The sequence below is a fragment of the Melitaea cinxia genome, chromosome 23 (assembly GCF_905220565.1).
Source record: "Melitaea cinxia chromosome 23, ilMelCinx1.1, whole genome shotgun sequence".
Lineage (NCBI taxonomy): Eukaryota > Metazoa > Arthropoda > Insecta > Lepidoptera > Nymphalidae > Melitaea > Melitaea cinxia.
This window is the reverse complement of record NC_059416.1, coordinates 7,057,220-7,070,257: the sequence shown is the minus strand read 5'-3', so window position 1 is coordinate 7,070,257 and position 13,038 is coordinate 7,057,220.

Here is a 13,038-nt window from a genome sequence, read left to right as displayed (position 1 = left end):
TATTCTCTATAGCAAGGTAAGCGTAGCTAGTAGTGTCCTATTATTATTATATTTTGTATTTATATTAGTATCTATCTACTTTTTTCCGAAAAATATTCGTAAACTATTTTTAATATAGGTAGGTACTTTAATTTTTTAATTCAAACTATTATCAGATACGAATACCATTTCAAATTCAGAATTATCTATTTTTCAAGCTGCATCTGCTACATATCATATTTGCTCGCGAACAGAAAATGGCATATTTGAATGCAAACAGCATAGGTACCTAAAGAATTACAAGATAACAAGGTATATATATACAACATATGTTGTACTGGAGGGATCCTGTTGCCTGCAGATCCGGGACCCTCCAATTAAAGCGGCTAAAGGCTCCCGCAGAGGTTTAGTCGGTACACTACACTGAATAAACTGAAACATACCAAAAATCCAACAACCCGCAAGCGGATCCAGTCCTCTATGACATGGACATTTTATAGCCCGTAGGTGTTAATTTTAAATAATAAAAAAAGCTCCAATCCTTCTCCTACTTGGAGAAAGAAGCCAATGCCCAACAGTGGTATGTTACAGGCTGAATAGTGATTATAATAACTATAACTCATTAAACACTTAAATCATGATTGTTGTTAACATACTTTTTATAACGTAAGTATATTTTTTTTAACTTTGACAAATATGATAAACATTATAGTTTAATAACCCAGGTAAGGTTTACTTACCACCATTCCTCCCACTTGCCACTGGGGTGTGGGCGGAATGGTGGTGTTTATTTTGCACTAGTTGTGAATGGCGGTTTCACACGCGTTGATTTGAGAAAAAAATAGCCTTACTCGGTAAATAGGCTATCTAACACAAAAATAATTTTTCAATCCGAATCAGCAGTTCCCGAGATTAGTGCGTTTATACAAATAAAACTAACTTTTCAGCTTTGAAATATTAGTACAGATTTCCATTGAGTTACTATAGCAGCATATACCATACACTCGTTTCAACGTACCTACTCGATAATAATTTGTGTTTCATCTATCATTTGAAACAAGTATCATTAAGGTTGTATTAAGGTGGTAGTTATTGGTGCATTTATGGTGCTATTAACTCCTAAAAGTGGGTTACATCGGTTATTATGGGTTTTAACGGTTTTTTGGTTCATTTGATACGACTTTGTAATAAGAGTTAACTTATTTGTTATTTAATAGATGTCTGTTTCTGCGTAAGTGTGTACCTATGTATGAGAAAGAGGGAGACGAAAGTGTGTGTGTGTGTGTGTGTGTGTGTGTGTGTCTGTGTGTCTATTGACATTTGTAGCTACTTTTTCACTTCTGCGAGTAGGTTGTAAAACACCTACACTGTAGTAGGTGTTTTACGGCCTACCTATATTAAATGTTACATCAGTAGGTACATAAAGTATGGATGGTGAAATAATCTTTCACCTTTGTAATGAAGAATAGTAGTTTTCATAATACGTATTATATACCTATTGTATAGTTATAAGTTTTAAATTGTATTATTCATTTCATTGTTCAGATCAAAAAAGTAAAATACTGTTTCGGAGTTCGGAAGTACAATAAGACAAACACTCAGACCATTCTAAACATGTGTGTGGCCTATACAAAAATTAATAATTAGCGGGGATCGAAACAGCGACCGTTAACCCAATAGCTAGTTGAAGTCCAAGTCGCTAATGTTTGTCTAATTAGTAAATAAAGTATATAATAATTAATGTATACGATAGTGACAAATGGTCTGGTGTAACTCCGATGCCTAATAGCAATCGTTATTCTTAGTAGGGAAATCATTCGCCTACGAGAGTTACTAAGCTCGATGCTTCTTCTGTTTGTAATACCCCACAGCAAGGCCTTGTGCCTTTGCTAAGCTGTGGGATGTTTAAAGTCTGATTCGAGTTACATTAAAGTATAGCTATTTAGTCAACAAAGTCGCATACCATACAGCCTAATCTAATATCTAAAAATATTTTATTCTGTGCTCATAAACATAATGTAGTTAGGTATATAAAATTTATATATAACTTAATTAAATTGTCATTAAACTCAACGGGGTCTGGTAAACGCGCCCTCGCTAACTGCTAAGACTCAATAACGCTCAGCGAATTTCACGCGGTCGGTCTCAATTAGATTGCTATAGTGATGTGACTGTGTCGATAGTATTTTTATCGATATATTTCCTTTTTTGTAGTACAAAAAAAAAATTAGGCCCGTACTGTGAAAAAAAAAAGGAAATTTTAACAATTATGTGAAACAACTGACCTAGACGTTTAGTGAAACTGGCACTTAGTGACGCTGACGCTTATTGACGAAGAATAATGAGGTTTTTAGTGTTAAGATATAGAATATATAGAAATATAGAAGGTGTAATATATTAATATGATAAGAATTACAAGCAACAATTTATGTTTTAATTTTAGAGCTTCGTTTTTTTATTAATTATAATTTAATTCCACTTTCGTACTCTCGCGGATCCGCGAGAGAACGAAAGTAACTGACATAGCCTACAGAATTAGCAAGTTGAGGTGGCGCGACCCGTTGGACGATTGCCGGTGTAGGCTGGATGAGGATTGCGGAAAACTGGGATGTCTGGCGCGAACTTGGGGAGGCCTATGTCCAGTAGTGGACTGCAATAAGCTGAAATGATGAGTGATGAATTTAATTAATTTAAAAGGACATTTTTACTTTTTAATATCGCGATAATCAATCTTAAGGAGTGAACTCCAGTCACTTGTCGAAGCTGACAAGTACACTTCTGATGTTAAGCGTTGTATGTTATAGTTAAACAACTATTTATTTACTTATGGCTGGCGTTGTGTAATCCGTGTTCTCTTGTACAAATATAGCATAATTATCTCACTCAGTGATAACGTACTAGGTACTGGTAAAATAATTAGAATCGGTTGAGCTTTTTGAGTTTATCCATTACAAATAAAAATCAACCCTATTCTTTTTATAATAAGCATAAGTTGAGATAAAAGAACTGACAACTATGGAGTGTAACGAACGTACCGCAGATGTGCAAAATCCGAAACAGTAAATCTACGTTAAAAAAATAACATAATAAAATAATATATATGACAATCAATGAATACCTAGTGTTCTACAAGTGTGTTACGCTTTTAATCGTATAACTTCTCAACCAATTAAACGTTAGGAACGTTGAGATAAAATTAGTTTATATGCCACCAAATTTAATTTACATCAGCCTAGTTATTTCCAGATACAAAATGAATCCTAAGATAAAATGTTGCTCCACAACCTCCTCTATTCTTTAATGAAAGTCCCATAAAAGTTGGTTTAGCCATTCCGGGGATTAGCCCGGATAAACAGAAAGACAGACAAAAAATTGAAAATCGTTTGTGTTTTAGTATCACGTAAATGGCCTCGCTATTTTGAAATCACAGACACATACACTTTAATTTTATTTATATGTAGAGATAGATACATGCGAACAAATACATATATTTAATGTAGGCGTGCACTAGGTGAAACGCGAAAGCGACAGCTCGGTGACTAGCCGCGGCGACAGGTTGTGGCCGACAATTTACATATTGCTCAATATACATTTTGTTCAAAGTTCTGCACACAAGGCGTCAGAGTCACGGATTCGCGACAACAGTTGGCGGTCGCGCACGCTCGCTATTTGTGTTGCGTCTAGTCGTGCTGTGCATGGACCAACTTATGTAATATAGGCGCTATGCACGCGTACACACGACCACAGTCGCGCAACAGTGCAGCTTCTGTCTTGCTGTGAGCGCTGCGAGGAAAGTGCATGTGTTTATTGTGAGAACCTCTCTTTTAACATCTGTCGTAACAACCAGTCGTCGAAGCAAGCAAGAGCTACGCGTCTAATCGCGGCGACAAGTAGCCCAGTTTGCGATGGACCTTAAACATATACACAATATTTACTCAAATTTATTACATACAAATAATGTAAATATGAATATTACAATTTTTTCGATAAGCAACTTTCCATCCCTATACCAGCAAGAATGAGATGCCCTAAACTTAAATCCGTTTCCCGCCATCGCACAATCTGTTCCACAGAACCAACCAATAAGAGGGCTGGAGGGCGTCAGCGGTCGACGAACTCGATCTCTGATTGGTCGAAATTATTAAAACGTGCTGCCCGTTTACAAAAAACGTCAGCAGCATAAAGCTTACAATTGAGTGCCATTTTTTTTCTGGTCGAATTTCATAGATGCTATATTGACTTGGTCGTATGTTATTTGGTGTTTAATTTTCTATTTTTGTTTAAAGAATTTTGTTTACAATTTTTTTTGTATGAAAAGAAATGGTGAAGGTTAAGTAATATTGGTATGCGATTAGATATGGTATAAGATTCTTAATTAAATATGTAACTTAATAAATGTTAAATTCTTAAGCAATTTTATGTTTTGCGTGCATTTAAATACCGTGTAAATATGTAGTCACGAATTTTGTTTACTGATTTTATTTGATAGTTGTAATTGAAATTTGTTCTTAATTTTTTAAATAATAATAATATTAATTTTTTAAGTTAAAATTTGTAGAACAATTTTTTTTTTATTTTGATTCTCTTTAACTACCATAATTTTTAATTTGAATACTTAGTTTCTTTATTTGTTTATACAATTGTTAATTTATAAAAATTAATACATAAAAACTCAAACACATATTTCTGTCTCTGTCACACTTTTTCCTAACCATCAAACAGGACGCGTCGACCGTTCTGCCCGTTCGTGTTATATTAATGAAAAAAGACAAAAATTTCGCGCCGAGATGAAATATAAAATGATTTATTATAGGCGTCGCTTAACTTTTTAACTTATTGGACATTAATGACTTTTGATTCTCCTACGTTTTAAAGACTCTTTCGAATATTGAATATTACTTTTTTTGTTTATTGACATAATTTTTTTTCTTGCTTATAAATCTGTTATGTCCGATGGATTTACTTTTTAACCGACTTCCAAAAAGGAGGAGGTTCTCAATTCGATTTAATTTTTTTGTATGTTACCTCAGACCTTTTGACTGAGTGGACCATCATGTGGTTTCATTTAAATTTAAATGAGATCTGATAAGTACTGTACTATTTATGATAATTCATGTTTCCATAGAAAGCTGAAGCATGCTTGTCTTGTGGTCTAGCTTAAATTTGATCGAGATCTGGTGATCACTTTATGAGTAATCTTTGATAACGCCTATTTAATTGACTATTTCTTCGTTTACCTACGTTATCGATGTACTTAATTGAAGTCAGTTTTTTTCGTTTGCAACCCAACACAATTATTACTATTAATTTTAATTATTTCTTTATTTTTGTTTTTTAGTCTAGGTTAGAACCTGAAGTAATAATACAAAGTTGACAGTTTGTTTTTTTAACGCACTGAGCTTAGAAGCTATTGTTCGCATTGAATGTTTTCCTTTTGGTAGCATAACATAATTATGGTTTTATATCTAGATAATAGAAACGTTCGTCGAATAATCGGCCACGTTATCAATTGCTATTGCCAGATATATAATTATAAATTTCGACTCATTCTATATGAAGTTGTACACAAAAAGTATCTAGTGTCCTAAACGTTACATTCTCGTTACATTATTGTTATAGGAGTAAATAAGAGTTTATAAGCGAATTTCAATGGTTTTGAAAATTAGTTTTACTCCTGGGGAAGGTCAGGGATAGTGTCGAGTGTCTACAAGGCACATCATACCGGACCTACCGTAGTCAATGTACACATGCGATGCAAGCACCATAGACTACGAAACATTGGAGAATACTCGTATATGGTCAGATTTTATCCAAAAATAAATTGATTTTCAAACATTCTATTTTTGATTGATTGATGCATGTAGGAGAAGGATCAAAGGTTATCTACAAAGAGTATTGTAAAAATATTTAAACACAAGACTTGTTTAAACTTATGATTCGATTGAATTGTTAAATAGTTGGCGTATCCAATATTTCAAAATGAAGTGACTCTGTATTTAAATGTTATAAAATAATTACAAACTAATTAAAGATCATCATTATTATTTACCTAATACGAAAAAAAAAAAATAAGTTACAGTAGGATTAATATTGCCATCATCCCGATTAGAAAACAAGTCAGGCTCAACCATATCATATGTATCTGGACTGGATCAGAATAGAATAAGGCATGCCAGATCCGGCAAGCTCTATCAGGACCAGGGTCCAGACAAGGATAGCCTGATGTAAAACATAATCAAGTATGGTAATAAGACATACTGGATCAGGACCCGGTCTGGTCCAGATCAGGATAGCCTGAAAGAAATTACGCGAACTGAGCCTGAATTGCGCTATCGATGTTTTTAAGCGCACTTAGTATACACGGTTATCAGGACAGTCTAGCAGAGAGTCCATTTCTGCACAGTGGAGCAGTCGTAAGTAGTTGGAAGTAGTTAATTAGTCGTTAATAAATAGAAGTTAATAAATAAAATTTAGTTAATAACAGTAATTAATTAATAGTATAAAAATAAATTAAAATAATTGATATTTAAGGTAAAAACAAAAATAAATGATACATTGGAAAAAATAAACGGAAATGAATATAATAAATAATTATGTTAAGTAACATATTTATAATAGCAATTCGCTTTTTTTTACTAAATAATTCTTTCAAGAATATTTATTCGTATTGTTTAAAAAGACCGGACCGGGCATTCCCGACCCTGACCGGGCAAGGTATGTAACGCAGATGATTGATCTGGACCCGATCAGGAAATCTCACCTCATCCTGATCAGGTTCAGACAAATCTTCTGCGTTACATACCTTATCCGGTCCAGAACGGGCATGCCCGGTCCGGTCCTGCTAAGGAACACGAAAAAATTTCTACTCAGGATATAGGTATAGTGGCACTGTATTTCTCGTAAGACATGACTAAATTTATAATGATTGGTTTTTTTTAGAGGGTAACTATAATTTCTGGCAAATTTTCTCTGCAGAATCTACAATACCTTCTCACTTGTTGGTAGCTTATCATTTAATCAAAATTCATTGATTTAAAACTACTAATTTTTGAAATTGATCAAATCTTTTTTTTTTTTTTTGTTTATACTTCATTGTACAACATACTACACATTAAACATAATTAAAGACAATTATAGATTGTGTAGTACAATGGGCAGACTTAGCTTAGACTTAGACTTAGATATTTAGCTATTTCTTCCAGACAAGTCAAAATCAAAAAAACAAACGAGTCTGTTTCTATTCTATTCATCACGATAACGTTTGTCTATAAGCTTTATAACATAGGCAAGTATGTAAATTTTTATTGTTCAAAGTACATTATACTTTTTAACCACTCTTCAAAAAAAAGAGGAGGTTCTCGGTACGATAGTTTTTCATGTGTTATCTCCTAACTTTTCACTGGGGATTTTGATGATTTTTTGTTATTCGAATCGTAGTTTTTTGAATAATACTTATTAATGTGTATTGTACTATACTTGTCGATTTAAATTAAAGTCGGCAATTTTTGTTTAAGAACAAACACTATTGTTGCAAGTATTCGAACGTTAATAGACCAAACAATAAATAACAACAAAAGTAGAAAGTAAAATACAAATAAATTGAACATACAGGATATTCTAAAGCCGTACTAGTCGTGGGCGACTTTTCTTTATCGTGACGACTTTATTCCGCGAACCGGCGATTTATTGAACCGATAACGATAATCCAATAGTTTGCGTTCTTAAGACTTAATAAAATAAATGTTCACATATACATCGTGTAAGGATTCAATCGCATTTAAAATATTGCGATTACAATGCCTGGTAGAATTTTGCGTTGGATTTTTGTTAATTTTTTTTATTGTATTATATTTGAAAAGAGATTGCATGTGTATTTATATTAGTGCAGTAGGTACAGACTGAGTCGGAATTTACTTGACAGGTTATTACTTTTTTTTTGATTAAAATGCTTAAAGATTAAAGGCAATTTCTTAAAATTTATTTAACATTGTTTTTGCTGATACATACATACATACATACATGCATACATACATACATACATACATACATACATACATACATACATACATACATACATACATACATATAATTACGCCTATTTCTCGAAGGGGTAGGCAGAGACTACTTTCATTATTCCCTTCATACATGCTCTTCGGTTTAGGGTACTCTTGACGTGGCCTTTTTTTATACACAAATATACATTTTGGCTTATACACTACTCAAAAAGGTTGCATTATTATTGACTTACTTCTATCTTTTTACGAGACATTCCAACGCAAGGCTACTCGTTGACTCATAGACTATAAATATCGATTAATGTGTCAGATGTCAAAACTAATTTCGCGTGAAATCGAGAAGATTCTCTATCTGATAAAACAGGCGTCTTACTAAATAAAAATAAAGTGACGTCATTGCTAAGGAAGTCAAAGTCACTGTACTCACTGGTATCGATTTTTTTGACAGGTTGGACAAAAGCAACTTTGGCGGTCTATGCATTCTCTAGTAATAGGTACCGTAATATTGAAATACAATTTCGTAAACAAAAAAGGTCATTTTGAAATACAAAAGTACGAGTATATGGTCCGTATTTTTGATGACTAAGAATTAAGATTATTAATGACGCATTATAGTTTCAAAAAGTTAAATACAGGTCATAATAATTTTGATACAAAACTAACATTGATCGTTGTTTAAGTGATAAGGGCACATTTTGTTAATTTGGTCGGTCTCTCATTCGGGCTAGTTATTGTATTCTATAATTAAAATCTTATAATTAAAAATAGTTATCTAGAAAATAGCTGCATTTTTATTTGTTATAATACAAATAAAAACAACAGTGCTCGTATTATTAAATAACAGTATACCAGACACTTTTCCTTTATTATTCTTTGTTAACAATGTTCATTCTTACAAAGTAAACTTTAGTTGTATTCTAGTCCCACAATGTCCAAGCCATGTTTTATTTATCGTAAGCAGATACCACTTGCACAGACGCTCCAGTAACAACTCTTTCTTAGATTATGTCGTCTGGTTTAAGATGCACTTTCATACTTGACGTTATTTTATTCACTGTAATAAGATTACAGTGTCGATATGTGCGATTGTTTGTCAATAAATATGTTTGGTATTGTCTTCTGTTTTGATACTTTGGTTTTTTTTTGGTGTTTGGTTACGCGTTTTCCTATGTCTATATAATTAAAAATAAATCACCGAAATGTATGTAGGCACCTACGCGAATAACTTCCGATTTGGAACGATTGCACCAAAATGAATCATTCTGTTTTGTTTGTTCTTGTCGAGACAATGTTTACGAGTATGTAGAAGAAAACATTAAAAACCTGTTTTCACGAATAAAAAAGTATGGCAATCCGGATCTCTCTTGTTTAGCTAGGACTATCTAAACTAATAAATGGATAGCCGATTTTTTCGTTCAGTTATACTGCAAAAACTATTCAACCGATCAGAATAATACTTATACCATAGGATGCAGCGTGTTTCAGAGAAGATTTTAGTATATGATATGTTGGTGATTACTTATCGTGTAAAAAAATATGGATGGACAGAGGTGGCTATTATAATAATAAAAGTCAATGTCTGTCCCAACTGTCCCAACTGACATATGAATGTTAAATAGGTTGTTGATTTTTTACCATCTCAATTAAACATTGGATTTTTTCGAAATTTATAAAAAATTTCAAGTAATAAAAAACAAAAACAAAAAATAAAGATTTCAACTATTCTACGTATTTCTGTATCTTATTTTATTTATTATACTCGTAAAATTATTCGGTCAAAGATATATGGATGATAAAGATGTGTGGACTTAGTGACGCTGTATTTCATGCAAGATATTAAGTACTAATTTTGTAAAAAACAAAGCTGATATATTATTTTCGAAAGAGTAACTGGAGAGTTTTTTGCCGATTATTCTTTTCAGAATCTACATTCCGAATAGATGTTAGCTTAACTTTTATAAATATAATCACTTAACAAAAATAATTTGTAAAATGACGATTCGAAGGTGCTTTTGAAACCTGCTTCAATAAAGCTATTTATTATTTTTTATTTTGATTTTAAATAAATGGCTAATTTGCACACAATTCTGTTTAAATCAATTTTGTTTGTATAACCAAACTTTAACGGATTAAGATATTGCTTGTGATTAAGAGACTTATTGCATTATATGTTTTATTAATAGAATTATATTTCTGCTTTTTATATAGAAGCTATATTATACATAGGTAGCCTAAAGATTTTATGTTTATATACATTTCTATACACGACCTATATAATTTACGATGCAGCCTGTAACAACCCACAGTCGGGTATAGACCTCTTTCTCCATGCAGGAGAAGGACTGGAGCTTAATCCATAATGCTGCTCTACTGCGAGTTGGCGGATATATTCTCTACTATGAGTAACGATTGCTATCAGTTAAGCCGTCGACCCCAACAGACGACATCTTAACGTGCTCTCTGAGGTACGTTGGGGAGATCCACAAGGACAGATATCCAAACCGGAAATAATTATTTTTACAAATACAAATATCCATTCTAAGCGGAAACCGAACCGCAAACCGCCGGTGTTATACCAGAGCCCGTTGTTATACCTATATACTTAATTTCCGTACAATTAAATATCTATAATATAAAAATGAGTCGCTGAATGTGTTGCTAAACGCAAAACTCGAGAACGGTTGAACCGATTTCGCTAATTCTTTTTTAAAAATATTCCTTGAAGTACGAGGATGGTTCTTACGGAGAGAAAAATTCTAAAAAAAAAAAAATTTAAATTTTCTGAAAAAGTCTAAAAACATCACTTTTCTATACTCCCATACAAAAGATTTGTGATAATACTTAAAAGTCATTGTTAGGCGATACGAAGTTCGCCGGGTCAGCTAGTTTTTTATATATAATACTACAAAACAAACGCCTATTTACACAAAATAAAAAGTACACATAATAACAATTTAATGTAAAACATAAAACGCAAACACATTTGTGTTTTAGTTAGGGTTGTTACTTTCAAAAATTGCTTCAAGTATCAACCTAGAATTAAAACTAATATCAACGATTGGACTTTCAAATAATTTCTGTTGTAAGTACACCATAGATATCTTAATAGAACATATTTTATGTCATTTAAATTATTTTGTTTTATTTTATTTATTTTCAAAAGATATTTTACAGCTATTTATGAGTCAAAAAACAATGATTATGTTACGGTGATTTATAATGGAAAAAATAAAATACATAAAAAACTTTTTTTTTTTATTTCTTCTATATATTTAATATTAAGTAGAGCTTGCCAGCCCTGGCTTAAGGACGTGTAGATGTGTTGTCATCAGGGAACACGTTCATTAATACCTGGCTCATGTTATCGCTTTTTTTATTTAAATACCGCCTCATGTCTCGTTAGATGTGAGGCTGCAAGAAAGTTTTGTAACTAAATATAAAATAAAATTAAGCATTTTCAAATATAGCAAGCAAAGAAACAGAGGAGTTTAGTAACAAAAATAATATTTTAGTTGCTAAGGGCTTTCTAATCGTCAAATAGTATTAAATCTCACGCTGAAGCTAGCGCAAAGACTTGTAGTAATGACTTTTAACCTTTTCTTAAATATGGTGGAGGGCTTTCCAGCAGTGAAAGCTTAGAGGTTGTTTTAATTTAATTTATTGCCTGTGCTATATATTTTTGTTTTTATTATCATTACATTAGTCGTGCGTAAATGTTATTAAAAGTTCTGTTAGAAATAACATCGACATCCACCAATGACATTCACCGTCAGTCAAAATTTTCTAAAATGATACTTGAGATATGCCCAATGTCTTTTCCTAAAAAAACCTTTACAATTTTATTTCAGCCAACATAAATGAAAATTAACTTTATATTACGAATATAAATTATCTAAATTTAGTCTTTAGAAAGAAAATAAAAAAAAAATCGACGTATAGAAATATGGCGATACAAAGCTCTCAGGGTCAGCTAGTATTATCAAATTTTGGACAATAATTAATAGTATTTAACGATACACATTTAATATTAGGTAGACTTTAACTAACAGTTTGTATACGGTGAGCTTAGCCAGGATATTTTTGTATTACACTTAGTGCCTATTTGACCAGTTGTAGATAAAGTTTATCCTGCAAATAAGTTACGATCAGACTTTAGTAGCAGGAGGCCATTAGGACCTGTTTCGCCTCAATTAAGAAACCACAACTTTTAGATTCACAATTACGAGTAGGAATATGCAAAAAATATTGTGGAATTCGATGGTGAAAAAGAATAATAGACGAAAACTTTTATCTGTTGGATATCATTATCCACAACTGGTGAAACATGCCCTTAGTTTAAATAGAGGAGTGAGATTTTATTATTTATAGTTTAAAATCGGTTTGAGGTACTCGTAGCTTTCGTTACTGTGTTTCGCACTTAGAAAGATTTTACTAATCATACTACTACTTCAGGTCATTACATTAAAACAAACAACCCTTCAACCTTTATATAAAGATGCGTTTTTAATACACCAGCTAACTTTCCACATCCACCGCTTGTTTCATAATAAAGTTTGAACAGAACATAATATTAAATAGCTTTTAACATTCCTGTACTTATCTTAATGTCCGCGAGAGACATTTATATTTAGTCCAATACGTGTCCAATGTTTACCTTTTTGCTTCTTTATCTCGCTCTCGGTTTATGTTTTCTGATTTTAGGGTTCGAGAGGTGATGGTGTTGTTAGTGAAGCTAGCTTGGATATTGAAACAATGCTAGCAAAATTCTGTTTTTGAAAATACAAGTCGGGTGTTATTCTACTCAATGCCTGTGTTTTGGGTAACAGCCGACAGGCATAAGTAGATATCTATTTTTACGTATATAAACACAAAAATAATAAATAATTATACCATCGTATATTATACTTAGACTCGGAACGTAATTCAAACATACAAACCTGGAACAGAATGTAGATTTATATTAATTAAAAAAAAAAAAAAAAAACGTAATAACTTGTGCGATGAGTGTGGTTATTAGAAATTTAATTAGAATGTGAGTTTGTAT